The 26,208-nt window shown below is 43.5% G+C and overlaps 1 protein-coding gene and 1 non-coding gene across 4 annotated transcripts in view; one reads left to right on the plus strand and one right to left on the minus strand.

Annotated features, from left to right (window-relative positions):
- E2F3 (E2F transcription factor 3) overlaps window positions 1–26,208 on the plus strand; it is a 96,000-nt gene that overhangs the window by 53,882 nt on the left and 15,910 nt on the right. The gene's annotated exons all lie outside the window — the stretch shown is intronic.
- On the minus strand, window positions 670–777 carry LOC120361177 (U6 spliceosomal RNA). The gene has a single exon (XR_005577526.1). It is a non-coding gene; the product is annotated as a U6 spliceosomal RNA (small nuclear RNA).

Genomic DNA, 26,208 nt, shown 5'->3' on the forward strand with positions numbered 1-26,208 from the left:
TGAAGCAGTGTTGAATTTTATTGAAAGCCTTTTCTGCATCTATTGAGATAATCATATGGTTTTTGTCTTTAGTTGTTTATGTGATCAATGACATTTATTGTTTTGCCTAAGTTGAACCAACCTTGCATCCCAGGGATAAAGCTTACTTTATTGTGATGGGTAGGTTTTTGTTTTTGTTTTTTTGGCTTGGCATATTTTGTGTCTTGAGAAAATAGATAGGTAAGCTTTTTGATGTGTTACTGGATTTGGTTTGCCAGTATTTTACTGAGGATTTTTGCATCGATATTCATCAAGTGTATTGACCTTTTTTTTTTTTTTTTTTTTTTAAATTGTGTCTCTGCCAGGTTTCAGTATCAGGGTGATGCTAGCCTCATAGAATGAGTTAGGGAGGAATCCCTCCTCCTCAGGTTTTTGGACTACAGTGGGAATAGTACTAGGTCTTGGTAAATCTAATAGAATTTAGATTTGGCTATAAATCTGTCTGGTCCTGGGCTTTTCTTGGTTGGTAGGCTATTTATTACTGATTCAATTTCAGAGCTCGTTATTGATCTGTTCAGGGATTCTCTTTCTTTCTGGTTCACTCTTGGGACAGTGTGTGTGTCCACGACTTTATCCATTTATTCTAGAGTTTATAGTCGTGTTGCTTGCCCTTTCAGTGGACTGCTGTTTTTTTAAATGGAATGCTTCACACAGTTTGCCTGTCATCCTTGCACGGGGGCCATGTTAATCTTCTCTGTGTAGTTCCAGTTTTCATAGAGGTGCTGCTGAAGCGAGCACCCTAAGTATTCATTGATTTCTGTATTCCTGCCAACTTAATGAGGGCTGCACCAATAGAGTGGTTATCTGTCTGAAGCTGATACATGAATTCAGTGAAGTCTCAGGATACAAAAGCAACATACAAAAATCGCTAGCATTCCCATATACCAACAGTCAAGCCAAGAGCCAAATCAGGAACATAGTACCATTCACAACTGCCACAAAAAGAATAAAATAGAAACATTTCTTGTTACTCAAACTTTTGGATTTTTGCCAATCTCATTGGTAAAATATACTATATCGATAGTTTGGATTTGCATACCTTTTTTAAAAAGCAAGAGGCTGGACGTCTTTTCAAGATGTTTAGAGACCATTTCTTTTTCTTTTTTTTTTTTTCTTTTTTTTAAACCGTACTTACTTAATTCGTGTACACGATTTACTCTCCTCTTGGATTCTTGCTCTTTTTCTTGTTGATTTGTGAGGGCTCTTTATATAACAGGGAGATTAGCTCTGTGATACGATCTTCAAATTTTTCTTGGTTTGTCATTTCCTTTAGTATTTGTGGGATTGTCTGTCTTATACAGAAGTTAATTTTCCATTATTTGCTTTATGGCTTCTGGATTTCAAGTCACAGAAAGCATTTTCCACCAACCCCTTCCACACATATACATACAAGAGTTGACCCATATTTTCTTGCAGAATTTCTGTGCAATTACTTCTTTTTGCATTTAAATATTTGTTCCATTTGTGGTTTATCCTGATAGTCTGTAAAGTATGGGTTCAAGTTTGTTTTTTTTCTGGAGATCGGCTGTCGCTCTGTTGCCCTGGCTAGAGCGCACAGTCACGGCTCCCTGCAACCTCCACCCACCGTACTCAAGCAGTTCTCTTACCTCAGCTTTCTGAGTAGCTGGGACCACAGGTGCACACCACCATGCCTGGAAAATTTTATTATTTGTGGAGATGAGGCCTCGTTATGTTGCCCAGGCTGGTCTCGAACTCCTAGGCTCAGGCGATCCTACCTCATCCTCTCAAAATGCTGAGATTATAGGCAGGAGCAACCGTGCCTGGCCCAACTTTATTTTTTTGTAGTTGGCTACCACAATTTCCCTAACCACTTAGTCCAAATGCCCACCTTTCCTCTCCCTGAAGTGCCACCATTATAAAGTAAATATTTTGTAAATGAAAAATAGCTTACTGTTCCCTTGAAAACAAGAAACCCTGGGTCACTGTTTTTTGGAAACAATGTTTAGATTCTCTTTTTAACTCAAGACAGCTCTTCCATTTTGTCCTCCGAGGGTAATACCTACTCAAGAGCGAATGAATGAGGTTAACAACCCACCTGCTTGTTTCTCCCTAGGGGAATGTTAACCTATTGCCTCCTGGCACAATTCCTAAGATTTATCTTAAGACACTGTCTCCTGTCAATCAAAGTATTTGTCTCTTTATCACAAAGTCTGAAGCGAAAATAGAAACATTTCTTGTTATTCAAGGAGCATGTTTTGTCAGCCCAAAGAACAGGAGTTCTCAAAGTGTGGTCCTCAGACTAGCACCTCACTGTCAGCTGAGAATTGTCAAAAATCCAAATTGCCATCCTTGACCTACAGAATCAGAGACCCTGTGTGCACAAGCCCAACAACTAGAGTTTAATAAGGCTCTCAGGTGATTCTGAGCATGCTCAAGTTTGAGTCTTATGACCTTAGAGGTAATATTTAATTTCATAATGGCAGTTTATAACCCTACCGCACTGCCTTAGGTGGGTTCTGTCCTTAGCTTCTTGACCTGTAAAAATGTAGACTAGCAGCAGGAAGTGACATTCTGTTCTTTAAAGGAGGTATTCTTCAGAGTAGGAAACGTCGTCCCTGCGTTGTCTCAGGAGTCAGGGAGACATCTCACTAGTACTGAGTGCTTTGGCCTAGTACATCTCCCTTCCAGGATCCGGCCACTGGGTCAGTGCTTCCCTTTGTCATATAATAAAAAACCAGCAAAACTGGTCTCTAGAATTTGCTAGGGAGTTTTGTAGTGTTGGAGACTTGTCTTACCCCCACAAAAGCATCATTGTTCCTTCTCATCCCTTTCCCCTCTGCCTTTAATATTAATTTGATACCAGAACAGAATGCTTCTGATGACTGTTAGCCACGCCATCATGGTACTAGTATTTGGCAGGTTAAGGCAGAGTTCCCATAAACAGCAGTAACCTCTGAGCCTAATTGCCAGCCAGGGCTCAGCTCAGAGCAGTAGTTCTAAAGCTTTTCTGGCCATAAGTCCACTGCATAGCTTTTTAAAATCCAGCTACCAAGGCCACGTCCATGTAACAGATTCTGCATCTCAGGGGTAGAACCCAGGGATCAGGATGTTTTTTTCATTACCCAGTTGATGACAATGTGTATCCAAGTTAGTTTAAGAACCAAGGACCTGCACATTTGTTCTGAAGCAGTTTTGGTTATCATAAATAAGAGGGACCAAATACTAAGGGGCAAGAAAAGGGCCCTGAATGCCATTACAATCAGAATAAGAAATGCATAAAGAGCAACTTGCTTGAAGCTGAAGTCAACTCCGTTTTGGATGGTTTTCTTGTCTTCTGATGAACCCGTGTTGTAGTATGTGTTTCTCTCCATATCCTGTGTGTTTCATTGTAATAGTCTTGCTGATTGATTTTGTTGGCTATAAGCAAAGTGATAAAATGCCAGTGAATGCCTGTGTCAGGGAGGTCAGGACTGGACTTTCCCGCTTGGCTCTGTTTTGATGCATTTAGCAGATTGATTCCAACCCTCTTTGGAGACTCAGACCTACAAAAGCTTCTATTATCTTTGAGAGCTCCAGGGAAAGCTATGGACCTTTCTAGATCTTTTCCTACCTTTTGGCCCGTCAGATATTGCCTTGTCCACAGCAGCACTTGACGATCTGTCGTAGAAGTCTATGGTTTTATTTATTGACCCTGCTGTACAATTTTCTCTGTAGCGAGTCATAGTTGGCCGAAGAGAGAGTTGATGATTAAATACAAAACTTTCTAAACATCCTGTTTTCCCTCAAGACAGGGCACTGTTCTTAATAAAGCGAGCATTCTTTTGGACTGGCTCTGGGGCAAGGGTGTCCCAAGAGTTTTGACAGGGGTGCCATTTAGTCATAAACAGTGTGGTAATAGGGTGGAGAGAGAAAGAAATTCTCTCATCCCTTTTACAACTCCAGACAATTCTAGAACCAACTCTTGGGACCCTGGGGAAAGAACTGTGAAATGATATGCTAGCTGAGGCTTGCTGTGGCCACACCTCAGGGTTATGCACTGAAGGAGCTAGGCAAAGAGGGCTTTTTTTTTGAGACAGTGTCTCACTCTTGTTGCCCAGGCTGGAGTGCAATGGTGCCCGCCACCTCCGCCTCCTGGGTTCAAGCGATTCTCCTGCCTCAGGCTCCTGAGTAGCTGAGATTATAGGCATGCACCACAATGCACAGCTGATTTTGTATTTTCTTTCTTTTTTTTTTTTTTTTTTTTTTTCCCCAGTAGAGACGGACTTTCTCCATATTGATCAGGCTGTTCTCAAACTCCCAACATCAGGTGATTCACTCTCCTCGGCCTCCCAAAGTGCTGGGATTACAGGCGTGAGCCACCGTGCCCAGCCTGGAGTTTATGTCTTTAAGCTGCAAACTAAGTCACAGATTAAGAGGCTTTTTGCTTAGAATTCTGTGATGGTTTTTGAAATATATGGTTCTTACTTTATGTTCTTACCTATAATCCTGTATGTTTCTGGTGAATTTAGCTTTTGCCAGGTTCTAGTGGGTCTTGCCCAGAGATGGTTAGAGTAAATAAACAAAAGAAGTAATTGATGAGGATGTGAAACTTCAGAGATGCTCACAGCTCTTCAAGCCCTGGAAAGTGGTATGCCAGTGAGTTTTCTGGTCCTGTCTACGTTTCGTACAAATGAAGAAACCGAGACCCAGGGAACTCAGCCAAGGAACTTGCCATTCCTCCAGTCTCCCTGTTTAAAAAAAAAAAAAAAAAAAAAAAATTAAGTTATATTTTGCAAACTGACAGAATTATACAATGGAAATAACATTCATTTTAATGTATCTGTTCTTGTCGTTTCTTATTTTATTCACCCTCATAAACCATTCTGAGAACATTATCATAAAGAGCATTCTCCTAAATTGGAATGTGATTCAAATAGTCCTGTCTCTTTTCCTCCTTGCCTTTTATGAAATGACTGCCTACACGCACTTGCGCACATATTTTAGTGAGCAATGCAATGTGCGAATACAAATAGAAATAGATTTTGTTAAAAAAAAAAATTAATGTCAGTCCGCTAGTTTAAAAAGTGCCAGAGTCATTACAAGATCCATTAACTCTGTTTAAGAAAAGTATTGAGGGCTTTTGGGGGGATCAAGTGATTTTAATTTATAAATACTGTTCTCAGATTCATAAACCTTAACTGATTTGTAGAGATTATGAAGGTTTGTTTCTCATGCCGTTAATATGTGTTGCTTTTAAAATAACCGGGTACTTACTTTGCATTTGTAATGATTGCAATGATTTGTAATTGCAAAAAGTTAGCCCTGGTCGTAAGAATTCCTTGATAAATTCTCTGGTAAGATCTCATGCAGTGTTCCTCGAAGTTCATTTGGGGTCATTCATCAGGAAAAGCAGTGCATTTCAGGTTTATGAACTCACTTTGCCCACAGGTGAGATTTCCAGGCTTCGAACCAGCAGGAGGAGAGGCAGTGGGAGGATCTGACGTAGGTGTGGCTTCAGAGATGAAGAGAGCGTTTCTCCTCCGCACCCCCTTTGCCTACACCTGGAAATAAGTTTAGCCTAGGGAAAAAATGTTCCCCGACTTGTCAGGTTCAGCTAGTGTACCTGTTGAGATCCTTCATTCTCTCTCTTTCTTTTGAGATGAAGTCTCACTCTGTTGCCCAGGCTGGAGTGCAGTGGCCCCATCTCAGCTTGCTGCACCCTCCACACCCCAAGTTCAAGTGATTCTCATGTCTTGGCCTCCCAAGTAGCGGGGATTACAGAAGCAAGCCATCATGCCCAGCTAATTTTTTTTTTTTTTTTTTTTTTTTTGGTATATTTAATAGAGATGGGGTTTCACCATGTTGGCCAGGCTGGTCTTGAACTCCTGACCTCAGGTGATCTGACCACCTGGGCCTCCCAAAGTGCTGGGATTACAGGTGTCAGCCACTGCGCCCTGCCCATTCTCTTTTCAGTCTCCCAATTAACAAACACCTGTCCAGCATTTATTACCTAGAATTGTAGGAAGGTATATAGGATACAGGTAGTAAAGAGATAAGTGGGTTAGAAAATAATCACTCATAAAAAGGAGACAATGTCAGAGTGGTCCCCTAGCTACACATGCCACAATTGCCTCCCGAGAAATCCTTGTTCTGCATATGAGCTAAATTCCTGCTCAAATAAATTATTGCTCTTCCTATGATCATCGGGCTGCCGAGAACCAGGGTGTTTCACAGACGTCATAGGTTGTTTTTGACTTTATCACCAGTAAAAGTTAATATCGTCACCCCTTTCCTGCAGCAACACATTATCATTTTTTTCCCAACGCTCATTTAGGTAAAGAACATTTTCTTAGTATAGTTTTCATTGAATTCCGTATTATCAAGTTTGTATATTTTTAGAGCTTTTGGATCACTATTCCAGCCCACATTTTTCATAGCAATTTGTCTAGTATTTCTTCAAGATCTTTTTATGTTCATTTGAAAACCGAACATAACTTCGTATGTATTCATTAGCAATCACTGCCGTGGGCCTTTCTGTTTGATTTTTCTGAACCTCATTGTGAAGTAGAAAAAGGCTAACGAAGACCTTGGTCTGAACTTAAAGTGGGTACGCAGAAGGCTTCAGAGCCATAATCGCTACCAAAATGTTTGTCCACATTGCTGTAACAGGGAGTCATTCAGAATGAGAGTAGAGGAATTTGTCTCCTTTTAAAGAATTATGTGTGCTTTTCTACTTTCATGGTTGTGTTGCTTTGCCGGGGACATTTTGAAAGAGAAATTTTGAAAGAGAAGACTCATCATCTTGTACTCCCCGTACCGAGGGGTCTTTTTTTTTTTTTTTTTTGGAGATGGTGTTTTTTGCTCTTGTTGCCCAGGCTGGAGTGCAATGGTGCAATCTCAGCTCACCGCAACCTCCGCCTCCTGGGTTCAGGCAATTCTCCTGCCTCAGCCTCCTGAGTAGCTGGGATTACAGGCATGCGCCACCATGCCCAGCTAATGTTTTGTATTTCGGTAGAGACAGAGACGGGGTTTCACCATGTTGACCAGGATGGTCTCGATCTCTTGACCTCGTGATCCACCCACCTCGGCCTCCCAAAGTGCTGTGATTACAAGCTTGAGCCACCACGCCCGGCCTGTAAGGAGTAGTCTTTAACCCCTAGGTCAAGCAGTGACTATCAGAGTTGGTTGCTCTGCCCGCTGGTTCCTCTCTACACCTCCCCTCCCAGACCGCTTCTCCACTTCCCCAGCCTTAGGAAAAACAGCTCAAGCATGGTGCTCACTGGTGGACTTTGGAGATAAGCTTCTATTCTTGGTTGTTTTTGAGAAAACTGAATTCTCTTCTTAGAGCCAGCCCATGTCTTATCAGTGTAACTTTACTCTCCAAGGATTCCATTCTGTCCTTTACATACGAGATTTCTCAAAAATAGACAGACTTGTCAGTAAAACTCTGTTGTGACCAACAGGCACAAATACTGATTTTGTGTGGAGAGTGCCTTTTTAATATTCTGTTCCCCAGAAGTGGTTCCAGGATGCTTCCCTAGAAGTTTTTGGGAAGAACGATTGGAGTAAGAGAGGTTCTTCCTTTATCTACGCTGGTCTGGGTGTCTTCAGATGACTCTGTCGGCTCACAAGTTGTTTAATCCTGAATTTGTGTTGTCGGGAATCATGTGACATGGGGTCTATATCAGAGTTTCCACAGTTGTTTTTTTCTTTAGTGATATAGCCTGGAAGGGCCAGGCACAGAGGCTGACGCCTGTGATCCCAGCACTTTAAGAGACTGAGGCAGGTGGATGGCCTGAGACCAGCCTGGCCAACATGGTGAAACGCCATCTCTACTAACAATACAAAAATTAGTCTGGCATGGTGGCTGTAATTCCAGCTCCTCCGGAGGCTGAGGCAGGAGAATCGCTTGAACCTCAGAGGTGGAGGTGGCAGTGAGCCAAGAATGCACCACTGCACTCCAGCCTGGGCGACAGAGCGAGACTCCGCTGGAATTAAAAAAAAAAAAAAGAAAAGAATAATCGGGAAGAGCTTCAGTGGGGAGAACAGTAGGAGAAATGAAGGCCCAGGAATCATCTGAAGAGACATACTGATCTCAGAACAGTGATGCCAGCTATAAAAACGGAGTATCACTTATACCATTAGATGAAGAGCCTGTTCTGAAATCCTCCTATTACCACTCTGTTACAAAGTCTATGTCTCAACAGTCAGTGTAGCTGAGAATTGATGTCACAGTTTACACCGATTTTTTTTAATACACAGAAATGTTTTTATCTTAGCTAATTAAAGATTTGTTAGGAAATCCACTTTCCTTTCATTAAAATAATCGATTCATTCTTTCACTAAATGTTATTCTTTGCCAGTGCCCACAGAGGCTTCCCATGCCTTGACGCCCAGAAACCCAGGTGTCTCAGAACTTCTCTCTGGTTGACTGGTTCCCCCAAAGTGTCACAGCCTCTCTGGTCCCTAGGCATTTGTTTTGTTTTTAACGTGTTTCCTCTGTTTTCCTACTATTTTCACCAATTTTACAAACGAATTGCATCGATTATGTATTCCCACACCCATTCTATGGGAAGTACATAGGAGGCGTTAACGTCTAAAACCCTTCCCCTTCTCCTGACTGATGAACTTCCTTCAGGCCTTTTCCTATGTATTTCCAACAGTGGTTGTTTTGGCTTTACAGTGTAATCTATGCCTTATCGAAAGTTCTGACATTTTTCCTTACTCATTAAAGGAAAATACCTTGGCCATAGAATACTGCAGGTACATAATGTTCTATAATATGGGTATGCAAAATAGAATGGTTTATTTAACCCTTCCCTTGTTAACGAACAATAATCCTTTAGATTTTTAACTTACCCCTGTTGATTATAGTGCTATAATAAACATCCTTATACATGCCTCGCTGTGCATGTTTTTTTTAGTATTTCTCTACGGTAAATTGATTCCCGGAAGTACACTTGTAGAGTCAAAAGGTCACCATGTTTAGGCTAGGCGCGGTGGCTCACTCCTGTAATCCCAGCCTTTGGGAGGTTGAGGCGGGCAGATCATCTGAGGTCAGGAGTTTGAGGCCAGCCTGACAAACATGGAGAAACCCTGTCTCTACTAAAAATACAAAAGTTAGCTGGGCGTGGTGGCACGTGCCTGTAATCCCAGCTACTCTGGAGGCTGAGGCAGGAGAATCATTTGAACCCGGGAGGCGGAAGTTTCAGTGAGCCGAGATCACACCACTGCACTCCAGCTTGGGAGATAGAGCAAGACTCTATCTCAAAAAAAAAAAAAAAAAAAAAAAGGTCATGCATGTTTAAAATATTAACATGGCCGGATAATCCTCCAAAATAGTTATACTAAGTCTCATGCCACCCTTCGGCCTCATTGATGCTTGTTTTTAATTTTTTAAATTTATTATAACATTTCAGGTACAAAAGATAGAAGAGCATAGCGCCCATGAAATGACATTAACAACAAATTTAAGAGTCTTGTTTCTCTCCCCAAATGCATTGTTTTTTCCACTACATTTCCCTTCATTTCTCTTGCTCTACCTGTATTGCGTATGTCTACTTTTACCATGTATTTATTATTCTAATGCTGTTTTATGAAAAGACATTGTATACATTCTGAGTGTTTTTGTTTGTTTTTACTCACTACTATATTTATGTGACTGGCCTGTGTTGATAACTATTGGTTCTTGCTGCTCTCCAAATTCTTGTGTACATGTCTTTGTGCATGTGTGCAAGAGTTTATGGTACTTATTGAGGAGTTGATGGTTTTCACTAAATAGTGATACAACTCTTCTCCCGAGGGGTCCTCCCCTCAACCCTGGCTTCAAGCATGGTATCAGTTTCTCATATTTTCAGCACTTGGTGTTTTTAGACTTTGTAATTTTTGCCAACCTCATGCGTGTGGAAAGGCTATTTCATTTTAATTTATGTTTCCCTGACTTCATATTTTAATATTTTCAACCATTTAGCCTCTTCTAGGAATTCCCTATTCCTGTCTTTTATCTCATTTTCTCTTGGGCTATATTATAATCTTTTCTTACTGGCTCCTCCTATTTCCTTACCTGGATAATTTTGCTGAGGTATCTTACCTTTTCACTGTTTTACTGTGTCCTTTTGATAACAGACAGCATATGTGATTTGTGCCGTTTTCCCGTGCAGTCTCTTGCTTACCTCATTAGGTCTGGAGTTGAATTTTGTATGTGGTTTGAGGGACCCAATTTTATTTTTTCTTCCCAGATACACAGTTTATTAAATAATTCATTCTTTGCAGTATCCGCAGTGCCCCATTTGCAATATATGACATCTTCATGTATGTGTGGAGCTGTTTCTTGGTTTTCTATTCTATTCTTTTGGTCTATTTACCTTTTGCTATGCCTGTACATATTTCACTATATCTCTTTTTTTTTTTTTTTTTTTTTTTTGAGACAGGGTCTCACTGTGTCGCCCAGGCTGGACTCAAACTCCTGGGCTCACGCAGTCCTTCAGCCTCAGCCCCCATTCATTCGCAAGTGTAGTCAGCTCACTGTAACCTCAAATTCCTGGGCTTAAGTGATCCTCCCACTTTAACCTCCAAGAAGGTGTGACTACAGGTGTGCACCACCACACGTGGCTAATTTTTTTTTTATTTTTGTAGAGACCAGGGCTTGCTGTTACCTAGGCTGTTCTTGAACTCCTTGTCTCAAGAATTCTCCTGCCTCTGCCTCTGCCTCCCAAAATGCTGTGATTATAGACATGAGTCCCATTGCACCAGGCCAAATCTCTTTAAAAGAAAATTCATTTTAAAAATTAGTAAATTATGGCCAGGTGCAGTGGCATACACCTATAATCCCAGTGCTTTGGGAGGCCGAGGTGGGAGGATAGCTTGGGGCCAGGAGTTCGAGACCAGCCTGGGCAACATAGTGAAGTCCTGTATCTATAAAAACAAAGAGAGAGATTTAAATGTGGAGGAGGGACTTACACATTTACGCACGTAGTTACCATTTCTGATGCTCTTAATTCCTTCGTGTAGACTTGTTTTTCATTGGGCATCATTTTCTTTTGTTTGAGGCACTTCCTTGAATATTTTCTCAGTCTACTGGTGAAGAATTCTTTCAGCTTTTGTATCTCTGGGGAAAAGTCTCTATTTTGCCTTTGGATTTTCAAAGATTTTTGCTGGGTATGTCTGAGAAGGTATAGGAATAAACAAACTCTGTTTCCCCTACTGTAATCTCACTTCACACTTCTGACACCAGCTGTGCCGGGTGAGGGGATGGTTTCCCTAGACATCAAGCAGGCAATTCATTCTGCAACGGACACCAGCTAGGTGTCCACCAATTTGATTCTGACACCAGCTACCCAGAGATAGCGTCAGATCCCACAGGTTGAAGCCTTATCCCCCAAGAATGCCCCCCATTTCAATGTAAGTCGCCAGCCCCAGGTTGTTTTACCTGTTTTTCTGACCGAATAGCTATAAATTGGGTTTCCCACAGCCCCCTTCTTGGGTTTGATTAATTTACCAGAGCAGCTCACAGAACTCAGGGAAATGACATTTACTGGTTTAATGTAAAGGACACACATAAAGGGATGCATAGGGTGAGGTGGGGGGAGGGAGTGTGGAGCTTCCATGCCCTCCCCGGGTACGCCACCCTCTAGGAACCTCCGTGTGTTCGATTATTCAGAAGCTCTCCAAGCCCAGTCCTTTGGGGGCTTTTATGGAAGCTGCATTACACGGACACAGTTGATTGCATCATAGGCCATTGGTGATCAAATGGGCGGTTGTCTGTTTAACTTGAAACTGCTTTGAAATGCATCATAAACACAGTGGCTCTTTGTCAGTCAATCAAGCAGTGTTTATCAGGCACTGAAGAATCCAGCAGCTCCTCACACAGTTCCAGAGTCAGGCCTAGGGGAAGAGGTTATCTTCTTTCATTCCTCAGGTAGATAGCACGATCCCTTCTAAACCATTTCCATTTTACGATGGAACTCTTCTCGGCACTTTCATCGGCCCCAGACATCACCCCCAGACAGCCTGGGTATTTTATGTTCTTCATTCATAGGGGCAGTTTCAATGAATGTCTCATATCAAGGTAGTGTCTTTCAGATGACAGTTCTCTAGCCCAAATTCCCAGTAGCTGTCGCTAGGAGGTGCTCACAGGTTTTTGCCATAAGCCTCCGTCTAGGCCCCCTACGGGCTGTGCCTCCAGGATGTGTCCACACCTGCAGTCAGCTTCTACTCTGTACTCTGTGGGCTTGGGCAATCTTACGGGCTCCCATTTAGCTCGTCCAATTAATATGGCTCAAAGGGTGGACTTAAATTCCTTCTGTTTTATAGTACTGTGTAGGGGGAGCATTTCCCACTCAGATGTAATGTCCATTGTGTAGTAGAGACATAGCTGTTTCCCGTGAAGTGTGATCAAATATTACACCTCTCTCTACACTTGCACCTTAATTCCATCAACTCTTGCTTTCCTAACTGTAGCCTTCATTAGGCCTTTATCAACAGCTTTTGGTCGTGCAATTCAGTGCTAAGTAGGGGAAGTGTTCCCTGGACAGACTATTATCCATTTCTATAAAAGGCCCAGGTAGGGGGATCAGGAGTTTAGACCAGCCTGTCCAAGGTGGGGAAACCCTGTCTTTACTGAAAATACAAAAATTAGCCAGGCATGGTGCTGTGCGCCAGTAATCTCAGCTACTTGGAAGGCTGAGGCAGGAGAATCCCTTGAACCCAGGAGGCGGAGGTTGCAGTGAGCCAAGAGTGTGCCATTGCACTGCAGCCTGGACAACACAGCAAGACTCCGTCTCGGAAAAAAGAAATAGGTAAAGAGACACAACTTCTTTATATAAAGCCTACTTGTACATCCCAGCTTTGATCCTCCTATCAATCCTTAGGTTTTTATGTTCTCTCAGTCTAATTGTAGCCCACGTCAGGGCTTGCCCAGTGAATTTTGGTAGCACAGCGCCTGAGGCTCCCATATCAACGAGTCCCAGGAATTTCTCTTCACTACCCAGAGCATTTTCCCACCTGTGTCCATAAGGGTATGGGTCCCCAGCGGGGGGCTGGGCCAAGAGACCCTTGCTGTCTGTCAGTTTTTATCTTGATTAATCTGCCTGACTATCGCACCGGCAATTTCAGATCAGACTCTTCATTGTAATCTGCCTCTGACTTTTTAAACTTCACCAAACTAGGGTAAATGTAGCAAACATTTTTGGAACTCCTTAAAGTTGGGAGACCAGCAGGACCTTCCTTTGATCTATCCAGCCTTCCACAGTGTTGCATTCAAACATTTGTTTGAACCTCATGGTATTTCAGTTTCCATTTTAGTCATCCCATTTTTTTTTTTTTTTTTTTAATTTCCATAGGTTCTTGGGGAACAGGGGCTGTACAGTTATATGAGTAAGTTCTTTAGTGGTGATTTGTGAGATTCTGGCGCACCCATCGGCCGAGTAGTATACACTGCACGCATTTGTAGTCTTTCATCCCTCACCCCTTTCCCACCTGTTCCCCTGAGTCCTCAAAGTCCACTGTGTCATTCTTATGCGTCTGCATCCTCATAGCTTAGCTCCCACTTATGAGTGAGAACAGACAATATTTGGTTTTCCATTCCTGGGTTACTTCATTTAAAATAATAGTCTCCAATCTTATCCAAGTAGCTGTGAATGCTATCAATTCATTTTTTATGGCCGAGTCATATTCCATCATATATGTATACCACAGTTTCTTTATCCACTTGTTGATTGATGGGCATTTGAGCTTGTTCCACATTTTTGCAATTGTGAGTTGTGCTCCTATAAACATGTGTGTGCAAGTATCTTTTTTGAATAATGACTTTTTTCTCTCTGGCTAGATGCCCAGTAGTGGGATTGCTGGATCAAACGGTGATTTCTACTTTTAGTTCTTTAAGGAATTTTCCGTAGTGGTCGTACTAGTTTGCATTTCCACCAGCAGTGTAGAAGTGCTCCCTGTTCACATCCATGCCAACATCTTTTCTTTTCTTTTTTTTATTGTTTGAGGCAGAGTCTCGCTGTGTCACCCAGGCTGGAGTGCAGTGGTGCAGTCTCAGCTCACTGCAACCGCCACTCCCTAGGTTCAAGCGATTCTCCTGCCTCAGCCTCCTGAGTAACTAGGGCTACAGGGACACACCACCACGCCTGGCTAATTTTTGTTAGGGTTTCACCATGTTGGCCAGGCTGGTCTGGAACTCTTGACCTCAAGTGATCTGCTCACCTCAGCCTCCCAAAGTGCTGAGATTACAGGCATGAGCCACCATGTGTAGCAATCATTTTTTGATGTTTGGATTATGGCCGTTCTTGCAGGAGTCAGGTGGTATTGCACGGTGGTTTTGTTTTGCATTTCCCTGATCTTTAGTGATGTTGAGCACTTTTTCATTTGTCTGTGGGCCATTTGTATATCTTCTTTTGAGAATTGTCTACTCATGTTCTTAGCCCACTTTCTGATGGGATTTTTTTTTTCTTGCTAATTTGTTTTATTCATCCTATCTCTTAATAATCATCTAAAGATTTCCACCCTACTGGGACAAGTCCCGTGACTCTTCCCTTTGTTTTTCCTCTTAGTTTCAGCCCTATCAGTGTGCTCTTATTCACCTTATTTGTTAATAACCATAAAAAATTCCCACCTTCCCAAGAGGAGTCCTTTGACTCTTTTGCCCCAACCCTTCTTCACCATTCTCTTGTTAATTAACTTAATGTTTACATTGGCATTTGTAAGACCCATGAGGGAAGGCAAAGGTAGCACATCTCATAAGGCTTCTTGAACTATCAGTTTTGTAGCAGCAAGGTTAAATGGGTGTCCACATGGAAGGGGCACCCGTGATCACCGCGTTTACCATGATTGGGGTAGCAGGCATATTCAGCAGGTGAATAGTCCGGCGGTAATAAAGCCAGTCCCCACGTGGATCGAATACAAGCATATCAGCTGCTTCAACTTGACGTTTGTAGGTGGAGTAAGGCAGTCCACCCTCGTCCTACATTCAAAACCAATGATACTGCTCCCAAATTAGTTACTCTCACAGTCCGTTTTAGTAAAGGGAAACCCATTATACCAATCTAATAAATGAAACAGTTCCTTCACACCACATCCTCTGCTTTCAGTCGTCTCTTGGTTTTGCACTTTCCCCACACCGGCTGCCTTCTTGGTGCCCAGAAGCCTTAGGGGTGCTTTCTGGTGTCTCTGCATAATTTTTCCCTTGTGGGTGCGGGGTTCTTTGAGGCTAGAGGCTGAAGCGTAGACCGACTGAAGTCTGAGCTCGGTCTGGCCTCAAGGTTTGGCCCAGCACTCTCTTTTTACTTTCATTCTAGCTATTACAGATCATAATAACCAAGGGGTTGCACATTTTGCTTGTTTCTTATTAGTTTGCATTTCTTCGTGCGTTCAGCAAACCAGCTTCCACAGAGTTAGAGCGATCCACCTCTAAATTCCATTGGTAACTTTTACCTTTAATGAATGATGGCGGCCCAGCCGCCACTTCATACCATGGGTGACCACGTGGACACCCAGACGTCAAAGGTTTCTCACCCCCCAGCCCCTCTATTTGTCTTCTTCCCAAACGTGAGCTAGGGATGTCCTAGCAATCCCAATTCTGACACCAATTCTGAACATGCTGAGGAATGAACAAACTCTGTTTCTCTCAATGTTGTCACACACCACAGTCATGACACCAGATGTGGGAGAGGGGGTTCCCCAGACATCCAGTAAGCAGCAGACACCAGCTGGGCATCCTCCAATTCAATTCGGACACTATCTACCCAGAGAAGTGTTGCATCACACAGATTGAGGGTTCAGTCCCACAAGACCGCCCCCAACTTCTGATACCAGTTGCAAGCCCCAGGTTGTTTTAGCTGTGCTTCTGGCCAACTTGCTGTAAATCGGGGTTTCTACACCCCCTCCTCAGATTCAGTTAATTGCTTGAGCAGCCCACAGAACTCAGGGAACATTGATGTTTACTGGTTTATTATAAAGGATATTACAGAGGCTGCAGATGAATGAAGAGGTGCCCAGGGCAAGGCATTGGGAAGAAGTACAGGGCGTCCATGCCCTCCTCGGATGCGCCACCCTCCAGGAAGCTCCTTGTGTTCAGCCACCCAGAAGCTCTCCATACCCTGTCCTCTTGGGTTTTTGGGGAAGCTTCATTATGTTTGCAAGCTTGATTAAATCACTAGCCATTAGGGATCAACTAAACCTTAGCCCCTCTCCTCTCCCTGGAGGTTCAGAGATGAGTCTGAAGGTTCTGACCCTCTGATCCTGCCTTGATTTTTCCATTGACCATTGCCCATCCTGAAGCTACCTAGGGGCAGCCGGACTTCATTGAAATAATCAGCACACAAATAGACACTTCATCTTCTATAGTAGGTGGGCTTACCTTACACCAAGACTGATACAGTGAGGGGTTTTAGGAGAGAACGTCCAGGTGCTGGCTGAGCACTCATATAAAATGACAGATGTTCACGTCAGGCATCAACACAGTGTATGCAGTGAAGGGGAACTGCAGAATGACAGCCGTGCGGCAGGCTTGGAGAACCGCTAGTCAGTTCAGGTCTGGATATCAGGAGGCCAGAGAGCGTTTGGTAGAATATCTGATAGATTGGAGAGCTGGGAAATATCTGAGGATTTGGTGAGGGCAAATGGTGTCAATGAGCTGGAAAGACAATTGGAAACTCCGAAGAAAACAAGCAAATTTTACAAGAAAGGATATATAGTCTCAGTATATTGTTTGATCCTGCAGTGAATACTGTTTATATAGTCATGAAGTACAGCAGTGGTTTCTTTTTTTTTTTTTTTTTTGAGACGGAGTTTCGCTTTTGTTACCCAGGCTGGAGTGCCATGGCACGATCTCGGCTCACCGCAACCTCCGCCTCCTGGGCTCAGGCAATTCTCCTGCCTCAGCCTCCTAGTAGCTGGGATTACAGGCACGCGCCACCACGCCCAGCTAATTTTTTGTATTTTTAGTAGAGACGGGATTTCACCATGTTGACCAGGATGGTCTTGATCACTTGACCTCGTGATCTACCCGCCTCGGCCTCCCAAAGTGCTGGGATTACAGGCGTGAGCCACCGTGCCCAGCTCGCAGCAGTGGTTTCTTTATTTAACCAAAACTGATGATGTAACTATTGGGTGGAAACGGAAGAAGTGAGATGGGTATTGTGTCATTGAAGGATATCAGTGCACCAGAACTAAAGTGGCTAAACCAGAAATAGCTGTGTGAGCATGTCACTTAGAGATAACAGAGGTACCTACCAGGAGAAATAATAAAGGTGCTTCCCCCAGCAAGGCAGCCATTATAATCTCTCTGAGCTAGTGGGTTTTGAAAAACCATGTGCATCTATTTGTTTTTTAATTGTCTTAGATTATTCTTAAAAATAAAATAAGTGTATATAGAAAGGACGGCAGTCACCAAGTCATAGCTTGAATGGCTTTTATTCTGAAAGTTCTAAGTCAATATGAGATTGCTATTCCTTTAGAAACATTCATATGTATACCGTTAGATTCCCAAACTAGTCCACAAATACAGGTTTTAGTGAAATTAAAGTCTTACATCCTATTCCTTTTGACCTAGTTTAGAAATCAAAAGAAGAAAATTGACTAACTTTGGAGTCCACTCTAATAATCCAACTGAGAAAGGATGGTTTGGAGTTTTCTGCATACCTACTGAGTTCACCACTTACTCTCTGATACAGTTTGTTTTCTGATTAGGCTTTTCACCTAATGGCTTGCAGGGGATGCTATGCACGTTAGATTCTGAACTTAGCTCTTGCTATAAAAAGCTGAAGAAGACCTTGGAGCGCTTCATCTTAGGTAACTTCCTCAATGACAGGTTGACACTGGGAATGCATGTAGCTTGTCATGAAAGGGATGGTAAGCTGGTCTCTTCCTCATCGTTCTGTACCCAAAGCCCTTCCCTACTCACATGCACCTCCAAACCAGGGCTTTTTCCAAATCTCTGCTTCTGTTCTTATTTGGACAGCCCATTCAATCCCCTGACCTCACTCCCTTATCTGCACGACACAGCTCAAGAGCCGCCACCTCTTAACAGTCTCTCCAGACCTCTACCCACTTCTCCATGCACCCCTCTTCATGCCCTCCGGGACCCCACCCTGTGCTCACTGCTGTATTCATCTATGTTTCCCATTGTTTGCTTGCCTGTACACTTGTTGATAGCAGGGACCACCATGTTGCCTTTATCATCACATGCCCATGCCGGAGTTGGTCCATAGCAGGCTCTCAATAAATATTTAAATGGATTCAAAAATTATCAGGCCCATTGAGTTAATACAGAGTTACAACTGAAAACTAGCTTCTCTTAAAATCCTCATGCCCTGACCCACTAACCTAATGGCCAGAGTCCAGGTGAGATTCAGCTGTGGTCTGCTCTGAAGCTAGAAATTCCTCCTTTGGGTTATTTCACTGATGTACTTAACTTAGTCTTCATTCTTTCTATTTCTATTTTATTTCATTTTTCCTCTTCCTTTGTTTAAAATACCTGTCTCATCTTTGGCTTTGAGACAAAAGGTATCATCTATCAAGTTTTATCCCTTTCCCAATCTCCTATTAGCTAGGGAGAAGGGAGTTTATTTTAGCATTCACAGTTTGTTAACATACAGCAGGCCGTGCCTTGTTCTTGATTTGATTTTTCCCATGGGTCAGCTGCATGGTGGATAAGAACATCCCTTCCCCCACAGCATGAAGCTGGATGCCCTTTCTGGTGGCATATCCCATTTCTGTTTTGAGCCCATACATACTGAATGGTACATAAGATGTTTGACAGTCTAGAAAATAAACCACCAGACTTCTGTTTAACCCCAAATGGAAACGAACCCACGCTCACTTTAAAACGATTTTCAAGTATAAAAAGCTAAAAAGAAGAAAGTAAAATCACCATAAACCTACTATCCAAAGATTAATGCTCTTCAACTATTTCATGTGCGGTATGTATCCTTAGATACTCGCTTTCTATGCATATAATTTTCTTACAAAAATAGTTTTACTATTCACACCTGCTTTTTTTAAAAGTTACATATGTCGCTGTACATGATTATTAATTCCATAACATTTCATGATGTAAATGTACAATAACTTACTGAATTTTTCTTTTGAGGTTGGGCATTTATATTGGACATATATGGAAAAAAATCAAATAGTCAAGACACTGGCTCTGCTGTTTTTAATAGACAAACCCTAGAAACAACCTAAAATGTTGAGGATGTGTTCCAAAAAGAAATGCCAGTTACTGTGGTGTAATGTATATGTAGACACATCACTTTTTCAAAGACGATCAAAAATTGCAGACATATAAACGTGAAGTCATTAGTCATCTAATTTTACTTCCTGGAGATAACTACCGTTACCATTTGATGTGGAGCTCTTTTCAGGCTTTTTTTCTCTATGGATAGAGGAAACATTTTAGTGAGGTCTGTGGTTACGTGGTTTTTTATGTTACACATATCTCTGCAACTTGAGTTTTTCTCCTTTATATTTCTTAAAAATCTTTTGAAGTCATCTATGGAGATTAAACTCCAACCTGCCCTCCCTCCCCTCTACACACACACTAACATCTATCCCTTCTGCAGGTTGGTAACATTGGAGCTTCGTAATTTACCTGCCAAGGGACTTTGGGAATTTATTCCTTGGTTCATTCAAAATAAATAAGTCCATTTGACTGATTGCATGCCATATGCAAGGCTCTGGGGAAAGTAAGCTGCTTATGACCTGAGCTTAGAGTCCAGGGAGGGAGCCTAGAGTGTGCATTTGTCATGGTGGTAAGATCGTGCTATGGCAGTACGGATGTTGCTATGGAAGCAGAGGAAGGACATCTCTGATAAGGCTGAGGATGTCATGGTCACTGACAGATTATTTGAATAGACCTAGGTTCAAATCCTGGTATCTGGGCCAAACATGGAGGCTCGCATCTGTAATCCTAACGCTTCGGGAGGCTGAGGTAGGAGGGTCATTTGCGCACCGGAGTTCAAGAGCAGCTTGGGCAAAATAACAAGTCCTCATCTCTACCAAAAAAAAAAAAAAAATAGCCACTCATGGTGGCACTACTCAAGAGGCTGAGATGGAAGGATGCTTGAGCTGGGAGTTACAGGCTTCAGTGACCCATGATCACACCGCTGCCTTCCAGCTCGGGTGACAAAGCTAGACCCTGTCTCTAAAAAAAAAAATAAAACAAAAATTCTAGTATCTGTCACTTGTTAACTGAGACGTCAGGTAAGCTGGGTATAGTAATACCTGCCCCACAATACCAGCATGAATATTCACTGGGAAAATGATTGCAGGAGAAGAGGATTGAATGACCATTAGGAGATGTCTGGCTAAGTAAATAAACCGTGGCATATTAATTAATACAATGTTATGCAGCTATGAGAAATGAGATCATTCTGTGTGTTCTGGTAGGGTCTAACTCGGACATGTGCTATTAATAGAAAAGTGTGTGGTTTGCTACCATTTACGTGGAAACCTTTTTAAAGATGCGACGGTAGGTAGTTATACATACTTGTATTTACATAGACTATCTGAAAGGTTATTCAAGTAACTTAATAGTCCTTGCCTTTGAGGCAGGGAACTGGGATCAGGAGTCGGAAGAAAGTTTACTTTCCAATTACACTCACGCTGCTTCAATTACCCTAGACATTTAGTATATGTAAAGAAGAGTTTTAAAATCATGAATAAAGTGTGTCGTTAAGGCAATATCCATTGAATACAGCTATTCAAATATTTTTATATGGGACTTTTCGCAGTCTTTTCATGAAGTAGTTATAAGCATGGACTTGCAGATATGCTTACTGGCTATAGAATCTTGGAAAAGTTAATCACTCTAAACTTCCCTTTTCTTCTATAAAATAGGAAGTAATAATAACCACCTTGTTGAGGGTGTCATGAAAATAAGATAACAAAATTGAGTGAAAACAGTTAACACGGTGCGTAGTATATTATTATAAACACTCAAGCGTTTGTTGTATAATAAAGGTCTATATCTATTAGTGGTATTAATAATAATCTAACTCAGCTGCCTTTATCAAAAAAGGAGACTGTGGGCTCACACAAATGGAAGTCTGTGGCATGTCTGCCTTTCAGGATGGCTGTATCTGGCACCTCCCTTGAAGGCATTGGGACTCAGCCTCTCTCCAGCTCTTTTGCGTTGGCTCAGTTCCCAAGAAGCTCCAGGCTCGCACCCTACTGGCCTGATAATGCCCAGTGAAAAGAACCCAGTACTTTCCCAGTGGTTCCCAAGAAAAATTCCAGGATTGACTGACTCATCCTGCCTTGGTCATGGGCTCATCCTTACCCTAGACACGTGAGCCTTGGGATTGTGGCCAGAATTCAGCACTCACCTCTACAACCTTGATGGGAAGAGTCTTCCTGAAATGTTGAGCAAGTCTTTTGTTTTCATGCTTGGAGACGAGTAGAAACTGAGAACGTCAATAGAGCTCCTTCCCCAGTGGACAAAAATAGGGGCAGCAGGTGTCAATCAAGCAGGCAGACTGTGGATGCCTTCCACTGGCTCCAGCGGTCATTCTTTTGAGGTTTTGTTTGTTCTTGTTTTGAGAGGGAGAGATGGGAGTCTTGCTGTGCTGCCCAGGTTGATCTCAAACTCCTGGGCTCAAGTGATCCTCTTGCCTCAGTCTCCCAAGTACCTGGGACTACAGATGCATTACCGTTGCGCCCAGCTCTAACTGTATACATCTTCCTACATTGATTTTCAGAAATGCTTACCAGTACCCCTTTTTTATTACAGAGGCGTGTTATTGTTCGTGAGGCTGAGGTTTTAACATTAGCACATACCTTGTTTACAGTACAAATTACCCTGGAAAGTTCTGTCAGAAGGTGCCACATGGAGTTCCACACAGAATCTCACATAGCCAGGCTTTCCCACTGCTTGGGATCCAATGGCCCATCTTTCTGTTGAGCGCTGGATAAATGGGTTGTTTTACTGATGGGGGCATGCGGTGTAAAGACGTGTGCATAAACAATGAATACCTCTCGGGTCAGCTCACTGCTCACACTGTGAGCTAACAGAAACTGAGATGACCGGCCGGGCATGGTGGCTCACACCTGTAATCCCAGCACTTTGGGAGGCTGAGGTGGGTGGAGCACGAGGTCAAGAGATCGAGACCATCCTGGTCAACATGGTGAAACCCCATCTCTAATAAAAATACAAAAATTAGCTGGGCATGGTGGCACACACCTGTAATCCCAGCTACTCAGGAGGCTGAGGCAGGAGAATCGCCTGAACCCAGGAGGCGGAGGTTGCGGTGAGCCGAGATCACGCCATTGCACTCCAGCCTGGGCGACAAGAGCGAAACTCCGTCTCAAAAAAAAAAGAAAGAAATTCAGATGACCAAGAGAAGAGGTTTCCATCTACCCTGGTGCTCAACCCAAGGCAGGGTGGTGTAGACAGAGGTTACCCATGCTATTTTAATCCTGCCATATGGTTTATTGTTTTACCAAGCATGTACGCTTGATTTTTCTAGGTTAAGCATGAAAATAATGCTGCTCCATCCAATATCGAAATTCTTAGCCCTTTTCAAGAGATTCTAATAATTATTGCACCCATGTTCAGATCTGAGGCCAAACTGGGTAATATGTGGTCCCCACAAATCCAGTTCTCCCCTCGCTGTTAACTAAACAGGGGAGGAAAAATAACAGGGTAACCCAGCAGGAACCTCCATTTGGAAAAGAAGAAATGACATGAAGTGTGGTCCGCTCCTCCTCGTGTCCTCAACAGGGATGGCAGCTCGTAGAGCCGCGAAGTCCACCCCGAGTCCCGGGAGGAGTTCTGGGGCTGCCCCTCATTCACACCTCACTCACTTCCGGTGTGGCTTTCGGACCTAGCGACTGGTTTCCTTAGAGGTTCAACACCATGGGCCTTCGCTTTCTAGACTTAGTGATTCTCTGGCAGTAAAAGTGCCTTTAAATTTTAGTAGCTTATCCATCTGGCGTTTAGATTTCTGTCCATTTATGATTCGGTGCTTAGTAACCAGAGTCCTACGTGAAGACGGGTCCTGGTCTTTTGAATTTAGGTCCCAGTCACTTAGCAGCAGACCTCTGCAAATTTCCCGCACCTACAGTTCAATGCGTCCACAGGTTCTTTGCCTCATGGCAATCTGCAACGGTAGCCTGGGAGGGGAGGCAAAACTAATAGTCTCCAGCCTGCTGGCCAGGGGGTGGTTCTTTACTGCTGAGGCACAGGGCCCTGCGAGTTCTGGGTCCCAGACTCTTTTCCAACTTGGCCTTCCTTCTGTTGATTTTATTTTTACTTTTTGAGACAGTCTTGCTCTGTCACCTAGGCTAGATTGCAGTGGCACCAACCTCCACCTCCCAGTTCTCGTGCCTCAGCCTCCTGAGTAGCTGGGACTACAGGTGCGCGCTACCGTGCCGGGCTCACTTTTGTATTTTTAGTGGAGTCAGGGTTTCACCAGGCTGGTCTCAAACTCCTGACCTCAGGTGATCTGCCCACCTCAGCCTCAAAGTGCTGGTATTACAGGCGTGAGCTACGACACCCAGCCCCACTGTTAACTTTAATTTGGACAGAGAATACAGCTCTGTGTCTTCTGAGATGGCTTTCTGCAGAGAAGGCCTCCATAGCAAAGCTGTTTTCTTTGAGGAGGGCCAGCCTCAGATGAAGTTTCTCTCTATCTGCAGTGTCTTCCTGGCAGCCACAAGAAGTGACCAGCACACTCTTCCACTCTAACAAGGCCGGAAGTACCATATGATGGCACCGGAGCCATCTTGACTCAGCCAGTTCCACAGGCTGTCGCTGGCAAACAGTGCACTTCCGGCAAACAGTGCACTCACGGTGCTTTCAGCAGAAAGGAGAGTTCATTGGCTAATGTCACTGGAAAGTCTGGGAAAGACCATCTGTTGCCCAGAGTTTTGAGTGGCGGTCTCGGACCCCTCTCTCTCCATCTCTCCACTCTGCTTTCCCCTGGGGAGACCCCATTCTCAGGCAGCTTTAGGCTCCTCACTCACCAACACTACTGGAAAGACATACCCACTTCTTGTCAGGTAGTTCCGGAAACGTCCCTGGGATTAGCCTTTGCTCCCCCAGCCTTGGTCATGGGCCATTCTGCCTGTTCGCGGAGGGGGCGGGGAGGGCAGTATGGGACACAGCGATTAGCCAGGCCGGGATCACCTGTGTGCACAGATGCACCTGGACCCCGGAAGGGATGGCTCCCCAAGGAACAAACAGGGAGCTTCTGCCTGATAAAGGGGAATGTTTGCTGGCAGGCCCACACATGGCCTTGACAGAACGGCTGGAATGGAAGATGAAGTCCAGCAAGCAAATTGTCCTTCCGGGGCCATCAGAGTAACGTTTTTAATTCAGCACTGCAGTAGAAAGATAACGTGTGCCACTGAGGCGAGCCACATTGTAAATCACACACACACACACACACACACACACACACGAAATAGTTTTAATGCTACCCTTGACCCATTAATAATACTGGGGTTAGAGGTGCCCTAACATAGTCAAAAATGTAAATATATCTTTTGACTCCCCCAAACTTAATTAATAGCCTGCTGTTTGGGGTTTTCATTATTATTATTTGAGTGACGGGGGCCTTGCTACGTTGCTCAGGCTGGTCTTGAACTCTTGGCCTCAAGCCATCCTCCAAAGTAGTTGGGATTATAGGGGTGAGCCCTGCACCCAGCCCCAATAGCCTACTGTTGACTGGAAGCCTTACCAATAACGTAAACAGTCAATTAACACATTCTGTGTGTTACATGTATTATATACTGTATTCTTACAATTAAGCTAGAGAGAAAATGTGATTAAAAATAGTTTGGAATGAATGAAAGTGGAATCCATAGGATGGATCGCCCTCATCGGCCAAGCAGGACTAGAGGTGAGGGTGTGTGAAACAGGCCATGCTGGCCAGAGTGGGGTTTGCCTGAGTGTCTTACTCTTTTCCCCTAAGATCTAAAGCTGGATTTCTCCAACTTTAAAGTGTATTGGAATCACCTGGAAGGCATGTTAGATTGCTCAGCTGCCCCATTCCCAGAGTTTCTGATCCAATGCCTCTTAGTTCTGCTCTACTATTTCCATTCCCCAGCAGCTGACCTTGGTCCAGGGTTCAAAGTATAGAAGGCGTATGGGCATATAGAGCAGCTGGATTTAAAAAAAGGCATAAGGAAGGGAAAACAGAGTTACTGTTCATTACTGGAACTGGATCATCATAAAATTCACCCTGGTCATCTTCACGTCGAGGAAGCTGTGGTGAAAGAAAAAGAGGAGGGGTTGGCCTTACCGTCTCAGAGATGGCAGAGGAGGAAGAAAACCTGCATATAAGTGGACACACTCATGGCTGGGTGCAGTGGCTCACACCTGTAATCCCAGCACTTTGGGAGGTTGAGGCGGGAGGACTGTCTGAGCCCAAGAGTTCAACCCCAGCCTGGGCAATGTAGGGAGGCCCTGTCTCCACCAAAAAAAAATTTTTAATTAGCCAGACATTGTGGTATGCACCTGTGGTCCCACCTACTCAGGAGGCTGAGATGGGAGGATTCCTTGAGCCTGCGAAGTGCAGTGAGCTGAGATCGCACCACTGCACTCCAGCCTGTGCAACAGAGCAAGACCCTATCTCTAAAAAAATAAAATAAGTGTGCACAGACAGTCCAAACTCATGTTGTTCAAGGGTACAGTTGTATTTTATTTACTTCATTTAATAAGTGATCCCTATTGAGATTGTTGAGATATTTCACCCTGTTCTGTACTGTCTTCTAAATTCAGTGTGTATTTTACACTTACGGCATGTGTCAGTTTGGATGAGCTAGCAACCAGTGGCGATCTTTGTAGACAGTGCAGGGTTAGCTGAAACTTTCCACAGAGGAACTGGATATGTCTCCCACTGATAAGTTATTGCTTACGTTTTCACATCCTGGGGAGTTGTTTTGAAATTGCAAATCTCCTCTTTAGAAGAATCTGCCTCAGACAGGGCGCAGTGGCTCACACCTGTAATCCCAGCACTTCTGGAGGCCAAGGCTGGCGGATCACAAGGCAAGAGATGGAGACCATCCTGTCCAACATGGTCTCTACTAAACCCCGTCTCTACTAAAAATACAAAAATTAGCTGGGTGTGGTGGCATGTGCCTGTAGTCCCAGCTATTCCGGAGGCTGAGACAGGAGAATCACTTAAACCCAGGAGGTGGAGGTTGCAGTGAGCTGAAATGACACCACTGCGCTCCAGCATGGGTGACAAGAATGAAACTCCATCTCAAAAAAAAAAAAAGAAAAGG

Source organism: Saimiri boliviensis, chromosome 4 (assembly GCF_048565385.1).
Source record: "Saimiri boliviensis isolate mSaiBol1 chromosome 4, mSaiBol1.pri, whole genome shotgun sequence".
NCBI lineage: Eukaryota > Metazoa > Chordata > Mammalia > Primates > Cebidae > Saimiri > Saimiri boliviensis.